Raw genomic sequence first — 19,328 nt, forward strand, 5'->3', positions numbered from 1 at the left:
GGGTATTGATTGAGCTTTAGTGCTGAGTTGATGGTGACTTTAAAATCACCACAGATCCTGACAGGCCCATTTTTCTTGGCTACTAGGACCACTGGCTTTGCTAATGAAAGAATTCCTTCAGCCTCCATGAAATATAGCTCACTGGCTACTTTATCACGGATGGTATAGGAACTAGATGGGCTTTGCTAAACTTGGGTGTGGCATTTTCATTTAACACTATTATACAGGTCAGGTCAGGTCAGGGCCTTGCACCACGTAGCCCAGTACTACCTGTCTTGGGTCGGGTTGTCAGCGACTCAGCCGGCACACCCCCTGGTGCACTTTGGTTAACCAGAGAGGAGGGTGTGTAGGCACCCAGTAGGACTAAAAACAAAACCTGTCAAAGGGCAGATGAACTCTTTGTGAGTCAACGGCCACCTACTGTCTGTGTGAGGAGTGGCGCACCACACAGTCTTCCATTTCGCGCCTTGTAAGGCATTATGATGACAGACAACCCAACAAACCCTATACTTCCAGACCCGGGAGTGCTCAGGAACTCCACAGAACGCCCAGACCCTGGCCGAGACAGGCAGTATGAAGATGCAACCACAAATCCTACGGAGAGGGTTAAGTCCGACAAGGGGGCTGAGCGAACTGCGCCTCTTTTGCATTGTAAGGTAAAAACGATCATATCAACCTTCAACATAAACACCATCTGCCTCTTGCCTCGAAGCACAGAGTTGGCATCACAGGCAAGCAGATATGAGATCTCTATCCTGGGGATCCAAGAACACTGTCATGTACACCCTGACGAAGAAATAAGGTTCACAGAGGTAGAGGGGATGCACCTCATCACCTCATCCGCATGGAGAGAGCTGATGACGATGTCAGCACAAGGTGGAGCAGGGCTGATGGTGAACAGCAAGGCGAAGGAGGCACTGAGGGGCGTCGTCTCAGTCTGTGACAGAATCCTTACTACAGAATTCGACGGAAACCCGGCGACCTCTGTCATCACCTGTTACTCCCCGCACAACCGCAGCGAGGAGAAGGAGGTGGAGGCCTTCTACAGTAAACTTCACGAAGCTGTCACTTCAATACCGGCACATAACTTCCTGGCTGTGCTCAGCGCTTTTAATGCCCAGGTCAGACTGGAAGATGTTCCATACTCATACCAAGACTTTACCAACAGAAGTGGACAATATCTAGTTGATTTCATCCAGGAACACAGTCTCATTGCCGCCAACACACAATTCAAGAAGCGAGCTGGTAAACTGTGAACGTACGAACACAGAGCCTCCATCTACAGGAAACAGGTCGATTACATCCTCGTTAAGAACAAAATGGCGTAATTGTGTGATCAACACAGAAGCCTACAGCACCTTCAACTCGGTCAGTTCTGATCACAGAGTAGTGTCAATGCAAGTGAGACTGAGCCTGCGGCAACCCAAAGCCACAGGTCCCAAGGAGAAGATAGACTGGAAGGCATTCTCCTCACAACTTGTTCTTCAAGCCCAGTACACAGTGGGGGTGAGAAATTGCTTCAGCCCACCGGAAAGGGGGGGAGGAAGAGACTGCCACTGACCACTATCAATGGCTCATAGACGCACACACAGATGCAACAAAGAGTTTCCCTACTGTGAAGCGAATCAAGAAGAGTCAGATCTCAAAACATCCTGATGTCGTCGCAGCAAGAAGTGTGGTCCATGCTTGTCATGCTGAACTTAGAAGGAGTGAAACAGAGGAGCTAAGAGATAAGTTCAAGACAGCAAAGAAGAATCTCTTTGCCACCTACGACTGACTGAAGGAAGAGGAACTAGCTGAGAGGATTAGAGAGACAGAAGCTGCTAATGAAGACATGCAGCATGGAGAAGCATGGTGCCTAGTCAATGAGATCAGTAGACGGAAGAAGTCCCCATTAGATCAAATAAGTGGTAAAACAGCAGAAGACCGCGTCCTGACATGGTTTACCCACTTTAAGAACCTGCGGGGAAGCCCTCCAATGATCACGGAAGAAGAAGACATACGCACGATACTAACGCAAGTCGACATCGATGACAGCCCATTCACTATTGAGGAACTGAAGAAGGCCAACTATGTGCTCAAACAGGGCAGGAGCACTGGACCAGATCGGATACCACCAGATGTCCTGAAGAACTGCGACCTGGATGACATCTTGCTGGACATATGTAATACGGCATTGCGTAAAAAGCCGACAAACCAGAACAGTGGTCACTCTCAAACATTATCCCAGTCCCCAAGTCTGGATCCCTCACAAAGACAGATAACTACTGCGGTATCAGCTTGACCTGCATTTTAGCAAAATTATACAATCGGATGATCTTGAACAGGATTCGCACCGCCATTGACCCTAAGCTAAGATTAAATCAGAATTGTTTTCGGCAGAAGCGCACAACAGTAATGCAAATACTTGCTCTCCGTAGGATCATTGAGGAAGTCAAGAAGAACAACCTACCAGCCATGCTTACTTACATCGATTTTCGCAAAGCTTTTGACTCCATTCATCGAGGTAAAATGCTGAAGATCCTGAAAGCTTACGGAGTGCCAGGCCATCTACTGAGGGCAATAGAGCCCAGCTATACCAAGACAATGGCGAAAGTTGTATCACCAGACAGAGAAGCAGCAGTGTTCGAGCTCCTAGCTGGTGTGCTGCAAGGAGACACTCTGGCACCCTACATCTTTATAATCGTCCTTGATTACGCTCTGCGTCAAGCTACCAAAGATCATGACAAGCTTGGTTTTACTATAAAACCAGGGCGAACCAAAAGGGTCAGACCAGTTACGCTCACAGATCTCGATTTTGCAGATGACAAAGTCCTGCTCTCTGACCAGATGGAGGAAGCACAGCAGCTACTGACAAAAGTGGAAAAGTGCAATAAAGTTGAACTTCACCCAAACGCTAAAAAGACAATGGTGTTTAGCTGGGACAAAGGTACTCTCAAGACCATAGAGAATGATACCATTAAGAAAGTCTTTGACTATAAGTACCTTGGGTCAAGAATGATGAGTTCAGGGAAGGACATAAAGGTACGGAAGGCGCTGGCGTGAAGGGCTATGAACGACATGAAGGAAATCTGGAAGTCAAACCTGACCAGAGGGCTTAAAAGGAGGATTTTCATAGCAGTCACAGAGTCCATTCTCACATACGGATGCGAGACGTGGACACTCACCAAGACGATGCGAAAGTCTCTAGATGGTTGCTATACACGAATGCTCCAGATGGCTCTTGATGTGAGTTGGCAACAGCACATGACGAACGTTGAGCTCTATAACAACCTACCGATGCTCTCCACTAAAATCGAGGCGAGAAGACTGCAATTAGCGGGGCACTGTCTACGCCACCCCGAGCTACCTGCCAGCCTAGTCATCATATGGGAGCCCAAGAATGGTAGGATGAACCCTGGGTGCCCTCCCAAGACTATGGTCTACACGCTCCTAGAAGACAGCGGTGTGGCTAATGTAGATGAACTGAACACACTGATGAGGGAAAAGGAGAAGTGGAGGGTCTGTCATCGTGCCCGACGCCGGCCCCCGGGCCTGAGTCGACATAGTGGTAGTAGTACCCTTGATAATTTTGAGTTTTCCACTGCCATCTTTGAATGCTGCTGTGTCACGTTAGAAACATAGAAACATAGAAAACAGGTGCAGGAGTAGGCCATTCGGCCCTTCGAGCCTGCACCACCATTTATTATGATCATAGAAACATAGAAACATAGAAAATAGGTGCAGGAGTAGGCCATTCGGCCCTTCGAGCCTGCACCGCCATTTATTATGATCATAGAAACATAGAAAATAGGTGCAGGAGTAGGCCATTTGGCCCTTCAAGCCTGCACCGCCATTTATTATGATCATGGCTGATCATCCAACTCAGAACCCCGCCCCAGCCTTCCCTCCATACCCCCTGATCCCCGTAGCCACAAGGGCCATATCTAACTCTCTCTTAAATATAGCCAATGAACTGGCCTCAACTGTTTCCTGTGGCAGAGAATTCCACGGATTCACCACTCTCTGTGTGAAGAAGTTTTTCCGAATCTCGGTCCTAAAAGGCTTCCCCTTTATCCTCAAACTGTGACCCCTTGTTCTGGACTTCCCCAACATCGGGAACAATCTTCCTGCATCTAGCCCGTCCAATCCTTTTAGGATTTTATACGTTTCAATCAGATCCCCCCTCAATCTTCTAAATTCCAACGAGTACAAGCCCAGTTCATCCAGTCTTTCTTCATATGAAAGTCCTGCCATCCCAGGAATCAATCTGGTGAACCTTCTTTGCACTCCCTCTATGGCAAGAATGTCTTTCCTTAGATTAGGGGACCAAAACTGCACACAATACTCCAGGTGTGGCCTCACCAAGGCCTTGTACAACTGCAGTAGTACCTCCCTGCTCCTGTACTCGAATCCTCTCGCTATAAATGCCAGCATACCATTCGCCTTTTTCACCACCTGCTGTACCTGCATGCCCACTTTCAATGACTGGTGTATAATGACACCCAGGTCTCGTTGCACCTCCCCTTTTCCTAATCGGCCACCATTCAGATAATAATCTGTTTTCCTATTTTTGCCACCAAAGTGGATAACTTCACATTTATCCACATTAATTTGCATCTGCCATGAATTTGCCCACTCACCCAACCTATCCAAGTCACTCTGCATCCTCTTAGCATCCTCCTTACAGCTAACACTGCCACCCAGCTTCGTGTCATCCGCAAACTTGGAGATGCTGCATTTAATTCCCTCATCCAAGTCATTAATATATATTGTTGACTCTTTTGCTGGGGATGTGACATGCTAATGGTGGATAGATCTGCAGTGAAATTGTACTTGACTCAGCCAATCCAGGCCCCTCCATGCTGGCCCTCCTGTATTTACCACAAATAAACCCAATATGGTTTGTCAGTTATTCTATTTCACTGTTAAATATGTCATTCTCACAGGAGTTACCTTTTCCCCCATGTAAGTTTTCGGTTGGACATCTGCAAACTTCAGTTCAGTATCTTTGAAATGCTATTCAAACTCATTTTGTGAAATGTCTGAAACAGCCGAGCCAGTGTCCAACTCCATTTTAATTAATATGCCGTTTACTTCCATATTGCTTGACTATTGTTAGTTTTCACACGTAAATCTTAAAGCTTCACAGTTCTGTGTCATTCTCATCCTTATCAGATTTTTCATCAAGAGCATGCAGATTAGTGTTCATTTGACTTTTTAGCTGTTTCTCGGGGGGGGGGCAAAGAGATTGTTGGATGGATGGGAGAAGTCACTGATGATGTTAAGGGCCCTCTGTATGCAGCGTTTCTGATAATATCTGATCTGAAAGTACTTTCCTGGAATATAACTTAAAGTATAAACCTTCCTATACCAACTTGAATGCTGGATGTTTTAAATTTTATGTTATGGCAGAACATTTCCAAGTCAAACTACATTTTGAATAACAAAAAAAGTGGCAATGTTGTTAACTGCATTTTTCGCGTGAAGCTGCTATTTTATCGCAGTACTGAAGATCTTGAGGAGCTGTTGGATTGATTCTTTTGTTGCTTATAATATGTGCATTTCAGAGAGAACTAAATACAGATGGAGATGGAAGTAAAAGGATGGATGAGCTATGGATTGATGCTTTCAGACCCCAGGGGAACTCAGTGATATTCGTCTGAAACAGCAGATAAGAAACACAAGCATGTGTCATCTGTAAAGCACAAGAACAGCGAGTTTAACCTTTTAAAAATAGCAGAACCATTCCTCCAAAAAATATATACAATATTTGGTTTATTCAGGACATACGTTGTGAAAGTGGAAATATACTGCAACCGTGTAGATTTTCAAAATTCAACAATAGCAAGATTAAAGATATCCAATTAGTAGCAGTAATAATAGAAAACATGAATATTTCGAAAGCTGCAAAAGAAATTAACTACATCAAGGATTAATGGATTTGATGAACAGATTGCTGGCCTATATATGATGTGCAGAAAGTGATCCGTCAAGGTCAGTATGCACAGGGTATTTCAGACATTAGTTTACATTAAATGAATCAGCTGTTGGTTCTTAAAGTGATTTTTTTTGTGCATGTGTGATCACCGAAGTAAAGGACATTGATACCGTGAGATTGATTTTTTTTTTACACACATTTCATCCAGTCATAGCATTGTGCACACATTTAGATCAGGGATGACTTTCAGTTATCAGCAATATCAAATTTGCTCTTAGAAGTGTCCAACTATTCCATGCTCATCAGTGTGGATCCATTCTTACTCAGAACAGATTTATACACTCAGTGTCCACTTTATTAGGTACACCTTTATACCTGCTTGTTAATTCAAAAACAATACTGCTTTACATTCAGCATTGAAATCCAGCTAATCAGGAAGTAAGAGCAGTACTACCATCTGCTATCAATATCCTGATGCTTTTTTATAATTTAAAGAATAACATCTGATTTTTTTTTTTGTAAAGTGATTTAGGTGAATTTCTGAGCCTACCCATGTAAGATCCTGAAGGAGTCATTATAACTAAATCAGTAAAAAAAAAATCAAAGGATTACAGTCATGTTTGTCAATTAACAAGAAGAATACTTTGGTGGCTGACATAATATCAAAATCATTTTTCTGATATTTTTAAATGCTTTATAAGTCAAGCTCTAGAAATATCAGTTAATTAAATTTCATTAATGTGAATGACCTATAGAGATCAGTAGCCCCTCCATATCAAAGTTCAAAGTAAATTTATCAAAGTGCATAGGCATCACCATAAACAACTAAGAGATTCATTTTCTTGTAGGCATTCACAGTAACCACAAGAAACACAATAGAATCAATGTAAGACCATACCCAATAAGATGGACAACAACCAATGGGGCAAAAACAACAAACTGTGCAAATATAAAAAGAAAAAGAAAATAATAATAATAGTAATAATAATAATAATAATAACAACAACAATAATAATAATAAAAATAATAATGATAGTAATTGTAATAGTGAAATGAAGGCTCTTTGAAAGTGAGTCCAGAGGTTGTGGGAACAGTCAGTGATAGGATGAGTGAAGATCAGTGAATTTATCCCATCTAGTTCAAGAGCCTGATTGTTGAGGGGTAATAACTGTTCCTGAACTTGGTGGTACCAGTCTTGAGGCTCCTGTACCTCCTTCCAGATAGCAGCAACGAGAACAGAACATGGCCTGGATGGTGCTTTCCAGCGACAGTGCTCCACGTAGATGTGCTCAGTGGTAGATAGAGCTTCACCCATAATGGACTAGGCTGTATCCACTACTTTTTATAGCTTCTGCATAAAACAGCATTGGTGTTTTCATACCAGGCCATGATATAACCAGTCTATATACTGTCCACCCAACACTTATAAAAATTTGTCAAAGTTTTAGAGGGCATGCCAAATCGTTGGAAACCTCTAAGAAAGTAGAGGCGGTTCTGCTTCTTCGTAAATGGAACTTACTTGCTGGACCTCTGAAATGATAACCCCGAGGAATTTAAGTTGACGACTTTCTCCGCCTCTGATCGGCAGATGAGGAATGGATCATGGACCTCTGTTTTCCTCCTCCTGAAGTCAGTGATCATCTCCATGGTCTTGCTGACATTGAATGAGTAGTTGTTGTTGTTGCATGGCTCAACCAGATTTTCAGTCTCCTTCCTATGTGCAGATTCATCGTCACCTTTGACTCTGTCAATGAGAGTGGTGTTGTTGACTAGTTTAAATACAGAATTGGAGCTGTGCTTACCCTCAAAGTCATAAGTATAAAGTGAGTACAGCAGAGCTCACAGCCTTGTGGTGCACCTATGCTGAGAGAGATTGGGGAGGGGAGATGTCAGACCATGATGCAACCAGTTAGAACTATCTCCATGGTACATATGTAGAAATTTGCCAGTCTTTGATGACATACCAAGTTTCCTCGAGCACCTAATAAAATATATCCACTGTTGTGCCTTCCTTGTAATTGCATCCATATGTTGGGCTCAAGATAGATCTTCAGGGATGTTGACACCAAGGAGCTTGAAGCTCTTCACTCTTTCCACAGCTGATCCATCAAGGAGGACTGGTGTGTGTTGCCTCGACTTCCCCTTCCTGAAGTCGTCAATCATTTCCTTGGTCTTACAGGCATTGAGTGCAAGGTTGTTGTTGTGACACCACTCAATCAGCTAATCTATCTTACTGAACCTGGTGGTGCAGGTCTTGAGGCTTCTTGAGGTGCTTGTGCAGAAGTGAGATACCATAGTGTAGTAGGAGTTATCATATCTATTTTAAAACCAACTGATCAAAATGGTGACTGATGAAAAGTTTGCCCTTGATGTACTTGTATAAAAGACATGCTTCACTATGGTAACAATGGAAAAGTAATGATTTATCTGAAATAATAATCATAGTTTTCAATTATGCAGCTGTCACCTGAATACTAAAATATACCCTCTTGTACCTGATAAAAGCACCTCCTAGTGTATGTATGTGGTCTTTTGCTGTAGCCCACCCACTTCAAGCTTCGATGTGTTGCATGTTCAGAGATGTTCTCCACACTGGTGTTGTAATGTGTAGTTATTTCAGTTTCTGTCACACTCCTGTCAGCTTGAACCAGTTTGGATATTCTGGTCTGACCTCTCTCATTAAAGGGCATTTTCATCCACAGAATTGACACTCACTGAATGTTTCTTGTTTCTCTCATCATTCTCTGTAAACTCGAGAGATGGCTATGCATGAAAATCCCAGGAGATCAGCAGTTTCTGAGATACTCAAACCACCCTGTCTGGCACCAGCAATCATTCCATGGTCAAAGTCCACAGATCGCATTTCTTCCCCAATCAGATGAATAACAGCTGATCTTCTTGACCATGGCTGCATGTTTTTAGGCCTTGAGTTGCTGCCACATGATTAGCTGATTAGATATTTGCATTACTGAGCAGGTGTATCTAATAAAGTGACCGCTGACTGTATGAAAATTCTGTGGAGCTCATTATATGAATTGAAAGATGGCATGGCGTGGATGAAAGGAAAATGCAGAAAATTCTGCTTCCATGATTTCCTTGGCGTAAAAGTAATTGCTTGGACTGACTGAATTGGTAAGTCTCAAGTTCAACATCTCAGCTGGCAGGCCAGTCCACTGTTAGGGGAGTGGAGTACTCTCAATGATGGCACCTTTTGAATGCAATGTTCAACCAAGGCCCAGTCTAACTGCACTGAAGGTAAATGATCCCACAGAATGCTACTTTGAAGAAGATCAGGAAAGTTACTCCCAAACCTGAGCAGTATTTATCCACTTACTGACATTGAGTTGTTGAAGAAATAGTACATACAGAAAGGTGCCAGAGAAAGGTACCATCATGAAGCATTCCCACCCACCCTGCTCATGGAGGGGGCTACATAGCATGCACGCCAGGACCACTGGACTCAAAAACAGTTACTTTCCCCAAGTAGTAACACTGATCAACACCTCCACCAACTGACTCATCCCATCACCACCCCAACCACCACAACTTTATCATTACCTGTCATAGTCACCTCACAAGTCCATAAGACATTGAATTGAATTGACTTTATCTCTTACATCCTTCGCATACATGAAGAGCAAAAATCTTTACGCTACGTCTCCGTCTAAATGTGCAATGTGCAATCATAGTAATTTATAATAATTTATAATAAATAGAACAGGCAATGTAAGATAGAAATACACTCCAGAGTGAGTTAATCAGTCTGATGGCCTGGTGGAAAAAGCTGTCCTGAAACCTGTTGGTCCTGGCCTTTATGCTGCGGTTCCCGTTTCCCAGATATTAGCAACTGGAATAGATTGTAGTTGGGGTGACTCGGGTCCCCACTGATCCTTCGGGCCCTTTTTTCACACCTGTTTTGTAAGTGTCCTGATTCATGGGAAGTTCACAACTACAGATGCGCTGGGCTGTCCGCACCACTCTCTGCGGAATCCTATGATTAAGGGAGGTACAGTTCCCGTACCAGGCAGTGATGCAGACAGTCAGGATGCTCTCAATTATGCCCCTGTAGAAAGTTCTTAGGATCTGGGGGTACATACCAAACTTCCTCAATCATCTGAGGTGAAAGAGGCGTTGTTGTGGCTTTTCACCACACAGCTGGTGTGTACAGACCACATGAGGTCCTCAGTGATGTGGATGCCGAGCAACTTAAAGCTGTTTACCCTTTCAACTCTAAAACCTCATCCTTAATAACACTTCCCCAGCCACTGAGGTTAGATTAACTGGCCTATAATTTCCTCTCTTTTGCCTTCCTTCTTAAATAGTGGAGTGACATTTGCAAATTTTCCATTCCTCTGGGACCTTGCAAGTATCAAGTGATTATTGAAAGATCATGACTAATGCATCCATTATCTCTTCAGCAACCTCTTTCAGGGTTCTGGGATGTCGTCCATCTGGACCAGGTGAATTACCCACCTTAAGAGTTTCAGTCTGCCTAGCCCTTTTTCCTTTGTAATAGCAATGGAACTCACTTCCACTCCCTGATACTCACAGACCTCTGGAATATAGCTGTTATCTTCCATAGCAAAGACTGAAGTAAAGTTCTTATTAAGTTCATCTGCCATTTCTTTGTTCTCCATTACTACCTCATCAGTATCATTTTCCAGTGGTCCAATATAAACTCTCACCTCCCTTTTACTCTTTATATAACAGTAACTTTACATACTTTTTATATAACTATTATGTACAGACACTCTTGTGCCTAGACTCATTTAATGAACATACTACTACTACTACATCGACTCAGGCCTAGGGGACCGGCGTTGGGCACGATGACGGACTCTCCACTTCTCCCTCTCCTTCATCAGTGTGTTCAGTTCATTTACATTAGCCGCGCCGCTGTCTTCTAGGAGCGTGTTGACCATAGTCTTGAGAGGGTGCCCAGGGTTCATCCTCCCGTGCTTGGGCTCCCATATGATGACTAGGCTGGCAGGTAGCTTGGGGTGGCGTAGACAGTGCCCCGCTAATTGCAGTCTTCTCACCTCGATTTTAGTGGTGAGCATCGGTAGGTTGTTATAGAGCTCAACGTTTATGAACATACAATCAATCTATGTATATAAACTCTCTTATCTATTTACATTTATTGTTTTTTTATTATTGTGTTTCTTATCTTATTGTTTTTTTTTGGGCTGCCTCGGATCTGGAGTCACAATTAGATTATGAAGACACGCAGTCCTCTTTTATTGTCATTTAGTAATGCATGCATTAAGAAATGATACAATATTCCTCCAGTGTGAAATCACAAAACACAGGACAGACCAAGACTGAAAAAACTAACAAAACCACATAATTATAACGTATGGTTACAACAACAATTATTTTGTTCTCCTTTACACCTATGTACTGGAAATGACATTAAACAATCTTGAATCTTGAACAGAGAAGTCGACTCAGCCCATTATATCCCCTGGCACATTGTGGATGTCCACTCAGACCATTTCCTCACCATGTCCCCTGTAGTACTGCAATCATGTCGCTTCAAAGCAAAGGATTGTTTTTGGAAGGCCCACCTGACTGCCACTGCCAATGTTAGAGGCACTGAGCTCCAGATGGTAATCCAAGTGAGAAGCAGTTATTGGCAGGGTGTCCACTGGAAGACGGCACCTAAATCCAGCTACCAATAACCACCCTTCACCTATAAACAAGACCAAGACCCTTCTTCAGGACTCGAAAGGTAAAGGGAAAGAATTCAGAATAAGAAGGTGGGAGGATAGAAGGAAGAAGTATCAGGTGGCAAGTGATAGGTGAAGATTTGAGAGGGGTGAAGTAAAGAGCTGGGAAGTTGGTGAAAGAGATAAAGGGCTGGAGAAGGGGGAATCTGATAGGAGCGGGTAGAAGACCATGGAAGAAAGGGAAGGGGGAAGAGCATGAGAGGGAGGTGATGGGCAGGTAAGGAGATGAGGTGAGAGTGGGAAATAGGAATGGGAATGGTGAAGTGGAGAGCAATTACTGGAAGTTCAAGAAATCGATGTTGATTCCATCAGGTTAGGCGCTTCTGACAAGCCAGTCTATGGCCTCCTGTACTGTTGTGATGAAGTCACACTCAGGTTGGAGGAGCAGTACCTTATTTTCCATCTGGGTAGCCTCCAATCTCAACATCGATTTCTTGAACTTCCAGTAATTCCCCCAACCCCCCACCCCACCCCAACCTCCTCACCATTCCCATTCCCATCTCCCTCTCTGACGTTATCTGCAGATTTTCTCATCTGTTCCCTAGTTCTGCCTATCACTTGCTTGCTGTTTCTCCATCCCTGGTCTGCCTGGTTCCATTGTCCCTAGATCTGGACCATAGCACTCCATACCCCTTCCATCCATGTACCTATCCAAACTTCTCGTAAGTGTTGAAATCAAACCCATGCCCACCACTTTTGCTGGCAGCTCATTCCACACTCCCATCACCCTCTGAGTGACAAAGATCCCCCTCAAGTTCTCCTTAAGTATTTCACTTATCATTTTTTAACCCATCACCTCCAGTTCTAGTCTCACCCAACCGCAGTGGAAAAGGCTTGCTTGCATTTACCCTATCTCTATCCTTCATTATTTTGTATACCTCTACCAAATGCCTCTTCATTTTCCTACACTCCAGGGCATAAAGTCCTCACCTATTTAACCTTTCCCTGTAACTCAGATGTTCAAGTCCCGACAACACCCTTGTGAGTTTTCTCTGTATGAGCATGACTGTGCTTTTTCACATTATGATAATGTTCATGCTTCAAAACTACTTCATTCTGTATAAAATCTTAGGTATGAAAGGTTTTGTTATTAAGTATTATTTTTAAATTGTTGTGGTCAAGTGGCTTCATTACCTACTGCACATTGTCCCTACACTTTTGAAGTTAACTTAAGCTGAACCCAGGAGTTAAAACTTGCCCTGTAATTTCCAGGGCAAAGGCAGGTTACTAGTGCCTTAAAGCCAGTCGTTCTGGGCTGATGGGGCTCGTCAGCTCATCTATGAGAAGGAAAATTCTGATCTCAAACCTCTGCTGCCTTGCAGCTGTACCCACTCACGGGCAAGGCTTTGGGAGTAAGCCCTGAGGATAAATCTGGAGATGGATTCCCTAAGGCAGTCAGGCAGTCCTACATTGAATTCCGCCACCTCCAACGGGATCCTACCACTAAGCACATCTTTCCCTCCTCCCCTCTCTCTGCTTTCTGCAGGGATCACTCCCTACACAATTCCCTTGTCCACTCATCCCCCCCATCCTTCCCCACTGATCTCCCTCCTGGCACTTATCCATGTAAGCGGAACAAGTGCTACACATGCCCTTACACTTCCTCCCTTACCACCATTCAGGGCCCCAAACAGTCCTTCCAGGTGAGGCAACACTTCACCTGTGAGTCGGCTGGGGTGATATACTGCGTCCGGTGCTCCCGATGTGGCCTTCTATATATTGGCGAGACCCGACGCGGACTGGGAGACCGCTTTGCTGAACACCTACGCTCTGTCCGCCAGAGAAAGCAGGATCTCCCAGTGGCCACACATTTTAATTCCACATCCCATTCCCATTCTGACATGTCTATCCACGACCTCTTCTAACTGTAAAGATGAAGCCACACTCAGGTTGGAGGAACAACACCTTATATTCCGTCTGGGTAGCCTTCAACCTAATGGCATGAACATTGACTTCTCTAACTTCCGCTAATGCCCACCTCCCCCTCGTACCCCATCTGTTATTTATTTTTGTACACACATTCTTTCTCTCTGTCCTTTTTCTCCCTCTGTCCCTCTGAATATACCCCTTGCCCATCCTCTGGTTCCCCCCCCGCTTTGTCTTTCTCCCGGACCTCCTGTCCCATGATCCTCTCATATCCCCTTTGCCAATCACCTGTCCAGCTCTCGGCTCTATCCCTCCCCCTCCTGACTTCTCCTATCATTTTGGATCTCCCCCTCTCCCTCCAACTTTCAAATCTCTTACTAACTCTTCCTTCAGTTAGTCCTGACGAAGGGTCTCGGCCTGAAATGTCGACTGCACCTCTTCCTAGAGATGCTGCCTGGCCTGCTGCGTTCACCAGCAATTTTGATGTGTGTTGCTTGAATTCAACACTGAGTGGCAACTCTTGAGAAAACACTGGTACCGAACTCCATCAGTCTCTGCTGTTCGTTTGGATTCATCAGCTGCATGAAGAGGGGAAGCCTGCTGCATGGGAGACAGCTTGCTCTCCATATCATACTTCCCTGACTTGCATACTGATTTGCATATTGACTGCATAGAGAGCTAGGACACATCTATGGTTGACCTCAACCAACAGAGTGCCTCACATTTCCAGGGACAATTGATGAGGCTCTGATTAGCAGAAGGGCTACAAATGTATAGCAGGCTTGTGTGGGCAATCATGCACGTAAAACTCCTCTGTAAGTCTTTGATCGCTAGCAAAGAACCATTGCCAATTTTGCTCACTGTTAAAGATATTGGGGCCTTTGAATGTTTCAAAATGCCCCAGGAGTTCTTTTGATTTTTGTTTACCTGTTTCATTACAACAGTTCTTTCAGGAGCTTGTGAGGTTCTGAATCATAGATCCATCTCAATGTCATCTATTTTAAATTTTTTATTTAGAGATGCAGCATTGAGCAGGCCATTCTGGCCAAGGAGCCGCACCACCCAGCAGCCCACCTACTCAAGTCTAGTCTAATCACAGGACAAATTGCATGACCAATTCACCTACTAACCTGTACGTCTTTGGACTGTGGGAGGACACTAGAGCACCTACAGGACATCCATACACTCAGTGGAAAGACATATAAACTTCTTACGGAATGTCTGAATTGAAGCCCAAATTCTGACACCCCAAGCTGTAATAGCGTGGCACAGTCTGCCATGCTACCAATGCGCCCAAGAATAAAAGTCATAAACACTTAGCTTTCAGTGTATTCTTTTGCTAAAACATGTCCTTTCAAGATCTAAAATGGCAATCAATGTCTTGGTAGCCTAGTGGTTAGCATGACTATTACAGCATTCAGAGTTCAATTCCAGCGCCATTCTGTAAGGAGTTTTTGTACCTTCTTTTGGTACCATGACCGACAGGCACCTGGAATGCCTTTCAGGATTCCAGGTTGTAGATGCCTGTTTTTTCTCTTTTTTTTGGTAATGTATTTGTTTTCCCAGGTGCTCCCACAGGCTAAAAACGTATTGGATAGGGAAATTTGTCATTACCTGTTATTAGGTTAGGGTGAATCACGTTTGTTGGGGATTGCTGGGGCAGCATTGCTCGAACAGCCAAAAGGGCCTTCTCTTCACTGTATCGCTAAATAAATAAAAAATAAAAAAAATCTGTTTACGCACCAGTGTAATTATCTTTGTGCCATAGCTTTAAACTTCCACAGCATAAAATGGCTCTTCTCTGTTAAGCAGCGCACTTAACTGCTGTTGATATAATGTGCTTATTAATCCTTGTTCATAGGCACAACAATGACTGTGCAAGCACTCTGTGTGTTCTGTCCATTCGTGAACTCTCAGCACAATAAATCAGGGAACAAATTGTTAAATCACCTTTAAGGAGTAGAGTTGCTTTCTCAGGTGTGAACACTGTAAGTGCAGGTAATAAATCGAAGCAGAGCATGATTTATTCGGTATTGCATTCTTTTATATGTTCACAGCAATTTGGGTGGGGGGAGTTGGGGGAAGAGGGGCATTCGCTAGTAAAACAGCAAAATAATAGCTTCACGTCAACGTCACTTGCTACTGTAACAAATCAGTCTCTGCTTGACATTCTTCCCTATTGAAAGGTCTTAGTAATGTTTGCAATGTTATCAACTGTAGACAGAATAAAACTTCATTTCTGTATCAGGACACACTCAGCAGCCACATTTCTTGGTGCCTCTTATACCCAATAAAGTGGCCATGGTGTGTATGTTTGTGGTCTTTTGCTGCTATAGCCCATCCACTTCACGGTTCGGTGTGTTGTGCGTTCAGAGATGCTCTTCTGAACACCACTGCTGTAACACGTGGTTATCTGAGTTACTGTCGCCTTCCTGTCAGCTTGAACCAGTCTGGCCATTCTCCTCTGACATCTCTCATTAACAAGGCATTTTTCACTCACAGAACTGCTGCTCACTAGATTTTTTTTTGTTTTTTGCACCATCCTATGTATGTTCTAGAGCAGAGGTTCCCAAACTTCTTTTTCTCCCAGACCTCCACAATTAACTTAGGGTTCTGTGGACCCCTGTTCTAGAGACTGTGATGTGTGAAAATCCAAGGACATCTGCTGTTTCTAAGATACTCAAACCACCCTGCCTGGCACCTACATCATTCCACAATCAAAGTCACTAAGATCATATTTCTTCCCCATTCTGATGTTTGGTCTGAATAACTGAACCTCTTGACTATGCCTGCATGCTTTTATGCATTGAATTGCTGTCTCACGTTCGAATGTTTAGATATTTCCATTGATGAGCAGGTGTACGAATGTACATACTAAAGTAGCCACTGTGTATACTTAAACAAATATCACCAACGACCTTATGGTCTTTTTTGATGAACTATAATTATCGACATGCCCCATCAAAAGTCAGTCACAAGATAGTGAGATACTCCTTTCATAGAACCATAGAACCATAGAAACTACATCACAGAAACAGGTCCTTTGGCCCTTCTTGGCTGTACTGAACCATTTTCTGCCTAGTCCCACTGACCTGCACACGGACCATATCCCTCCATACACCTCCCATAAACACAAGAGATTCTGCAGATGCAGGAAATTCAGATCAATGCACACAAAATGCTGGATGAACTCAGCAGGTCAGGCAGCATCTAAAAATGAATAACCAGTCAATGTTTCGGGCCAAGACCCTTTATCAGGATTGGAAAGGAAGGGAGAAGTTATCAGATGAGATGGTGAGGGGAGGGGAAGGAATACAGGTGATAGGTGACGCCAAGTGAGTGGGGCAGGGGGATGAATTGAGAAGCTGGGAGGTTATAGGTAGAAAAATTAAAGGGCTAAAGAAGTAGGAATCTGATAGGAGAGGAGAGTGGACCATGGAACAAGGGGAAGAAGGAAGAAGGTAGGTGTGTGAGGACAAACAATAAGAGGGGAGCTAGAGTAGAGAATTTAAAAAGAAATTGGTTGGAGAAATTGACGTACATCAGGTTGGAGGCTACCTGAGCGGAATATGAGGTGTTGCTCCACCAATCTGAGAGTGGTCTCATCATGGCAGAAGATGAAGTCATGGACTGTCATTGTAAAATGGGAATGGAAATTGGAATTAAAATGGTTGACCACTGGGAATTCCTGCTTTTTGTGGATGGAGGGAAGGTGCTCGACAAAGGTGTCACCAATCTCCTTTCAGATGTTTGCTGTGTGTATTGTTTGTGCTCGCTCACTCCAAAGGCCAAACAAAATCACAGTTGCAAAATCTTCCTTTTCTTTTGCTGTTGCAGGGGGATGGGAACCAGAGGGCCAGAACAGTTATTAGAGAGGTTGTGGAGGCAGATGTTGGCAAGACCTCAGCCAAAGATAGGAATCAAAAGTTTGAGCATGGTGCGACAAAATCGTAAAGGGTAAATACAGGACTGAAGGTGTTGTATCTGAATGTGCAGAGTATATGGAATATGGTAGATGAACTAGCAGCACAGTTCTAGATCAGCAGATATGATGTTGTAGGCATCACAGGATCATGGCTGAAAGACTATAGTTAGGAGTTTAATGTTAAGGATCACATTGTATCGAAAAGATAGGCAGAAAGGCAGAGAGGGTGACATTGCAGTGTTGTTAAAAATTGAAGTCAAACCATCAGAAAGTAGTGACATAGGGTCGGAAGGTGTATTATTGTGGATAGAATTAAGGAAATGCAAGGGTAAAAATACCCTTTTAGCAGTTTTATACAGACCCCCAAACAGTAGTAAGGATGTTGCTTACGAATTACAATGGGAGATAGAAAATGCACGCCAAAAGGATGCTGTTACAATCATCATGATGGGAGATTTCAATATACAGGTAGTTTGGGAAAATTAGGTTGGTGTTGGATTACAGGAGAGGGAATTTCTAGAGTGTCTACCAGATGGCTTTTTAGAGCAGCTCTAGTTGAGCCCACTAGAGGGCCAGCTATTCTAGATTGGGTGTTGTGCAAGGAGCCAGAATTGATTAGGTAGCTTAAGGAAAAGAACTCTTAGGGGTAAGTGATTACAGTATGGGCAAATTCACTCTGAAATTTGAGAAGGAGAAGCTAAAGTCAGAAGTATCAATATTACAACGGAGTGAAAGGAATTACAAAGGCATGAGAAAGGAGTTGGCCAGAGTTGATTGGAAAAGAACACTGACAGGGATGACGACAGAACAACAATGGTTGGATTTTCTGGAAGCAATTCAGAAGTTCAGAAGGCACAGGCTATATACATTCTAAACAGGAAGAAACATTCTAAAGGAAAGATGACACAACCATGGCTAACAAGACAAGTCAAAGCCAATATAAAAGCCAAAGAGAGGGCATCTGATAGAGCAAAGATTAGTGGGAAGTTAGGGAATTGGGATGCTTTCAAAAACCAATAGAAGACAACTGAAAAAGTCATTAAGAAAGTAAAGATGGAATATGAAAGTAAGCTAGCCAATGATATTAAAGAGGATAACAAAAGTTTCTTCAGATACATGAAGTGTAAAAGAGAAGTAAGAGTGGATATTGGACCGTTAGAAAATGATGCTGGAGAGGTAGTAACGGGGGCAATGAAATACTGGATAAACTTAGTAGGTATTTTGCATCAGTCGTCACTGTGGAAGATGCTAGCAGTATGGTGTAATTTCCAGGTGTCAAGGTGTATGAAGTGTGTGAAGTTACCATAACTAAAGAGAAGGTACTTGGGAAACTGAAAATATTGCCTAACAATTTGCTTGGAATTCTTTGAAGAAGTCACAAGCAGGATAGGCAAAGGAGAATCAGTTGATGTTGTGTATTTAGATTTTCAGAAGGACTTTGACAAGGTGCCACACATGAGGCTGTTTAACATGGTATTACAGGAAAGATTTTAGCATGGATAAAGCAGTGGCTGATTGGTAGGAGGCAAACTGTGGGAATAAAGGGAACGTTTTCCGACTGGCTACTGGTGACTAGTAGTGTTCTACAGGGGTCTGTGTTGGAATCAATTCTTTTTATGTCATATGTCAATGATCTGGATGATGGAATTGACAGGTTTGTTTCAAAGTTTGCAGACAATATGAAGATAGCTGGAGGGGCAGATTGTTTTGAGGAATTAGAGAAGCTACAGAACGAGACAATGGGCAAAGAAATGGCAGATGGAATACAATGTCAGGAAGTGTATGGTATGAGGGGGTGACCTTATTGAAACCTTTCGAATGGTGAAAGGCCTTGATAGAGTGGATGTTAAGAGGATATTTCCTATGTTGAGAGCGTCTAAGACCAGAG

At 43.4% G+C, this 19,328-nt stretch overlaps 1 pseudogene; it reads left to right on the forward strand.

The window, feature by feature from the left end:
- The first annotated feature begins 482 nt into the window (after positions 1 to 482).
- Positions 483 to 1,422, forward strand: LOC134356756 (craniofacial development protein 2-like; annotated as a pseudogene).
- Positions 1,423 to 19,328: the final 17,906 nt, after the last annotated feature.

Source organism: Mobula hypostoma, chromosome 1 (assembly GCF_963921235.1).
Source record: "Mobula hypostoma chromosome 1, sMobHyp1.1, whole genome shotgun sequence".
NCBI classification, from domain to species: Eukaryota; Metazoa; Chordata; class Chondrichthyes; order Myliobatiformes; family Myliobatidae; genus Mobula; species Mobula hypostoma.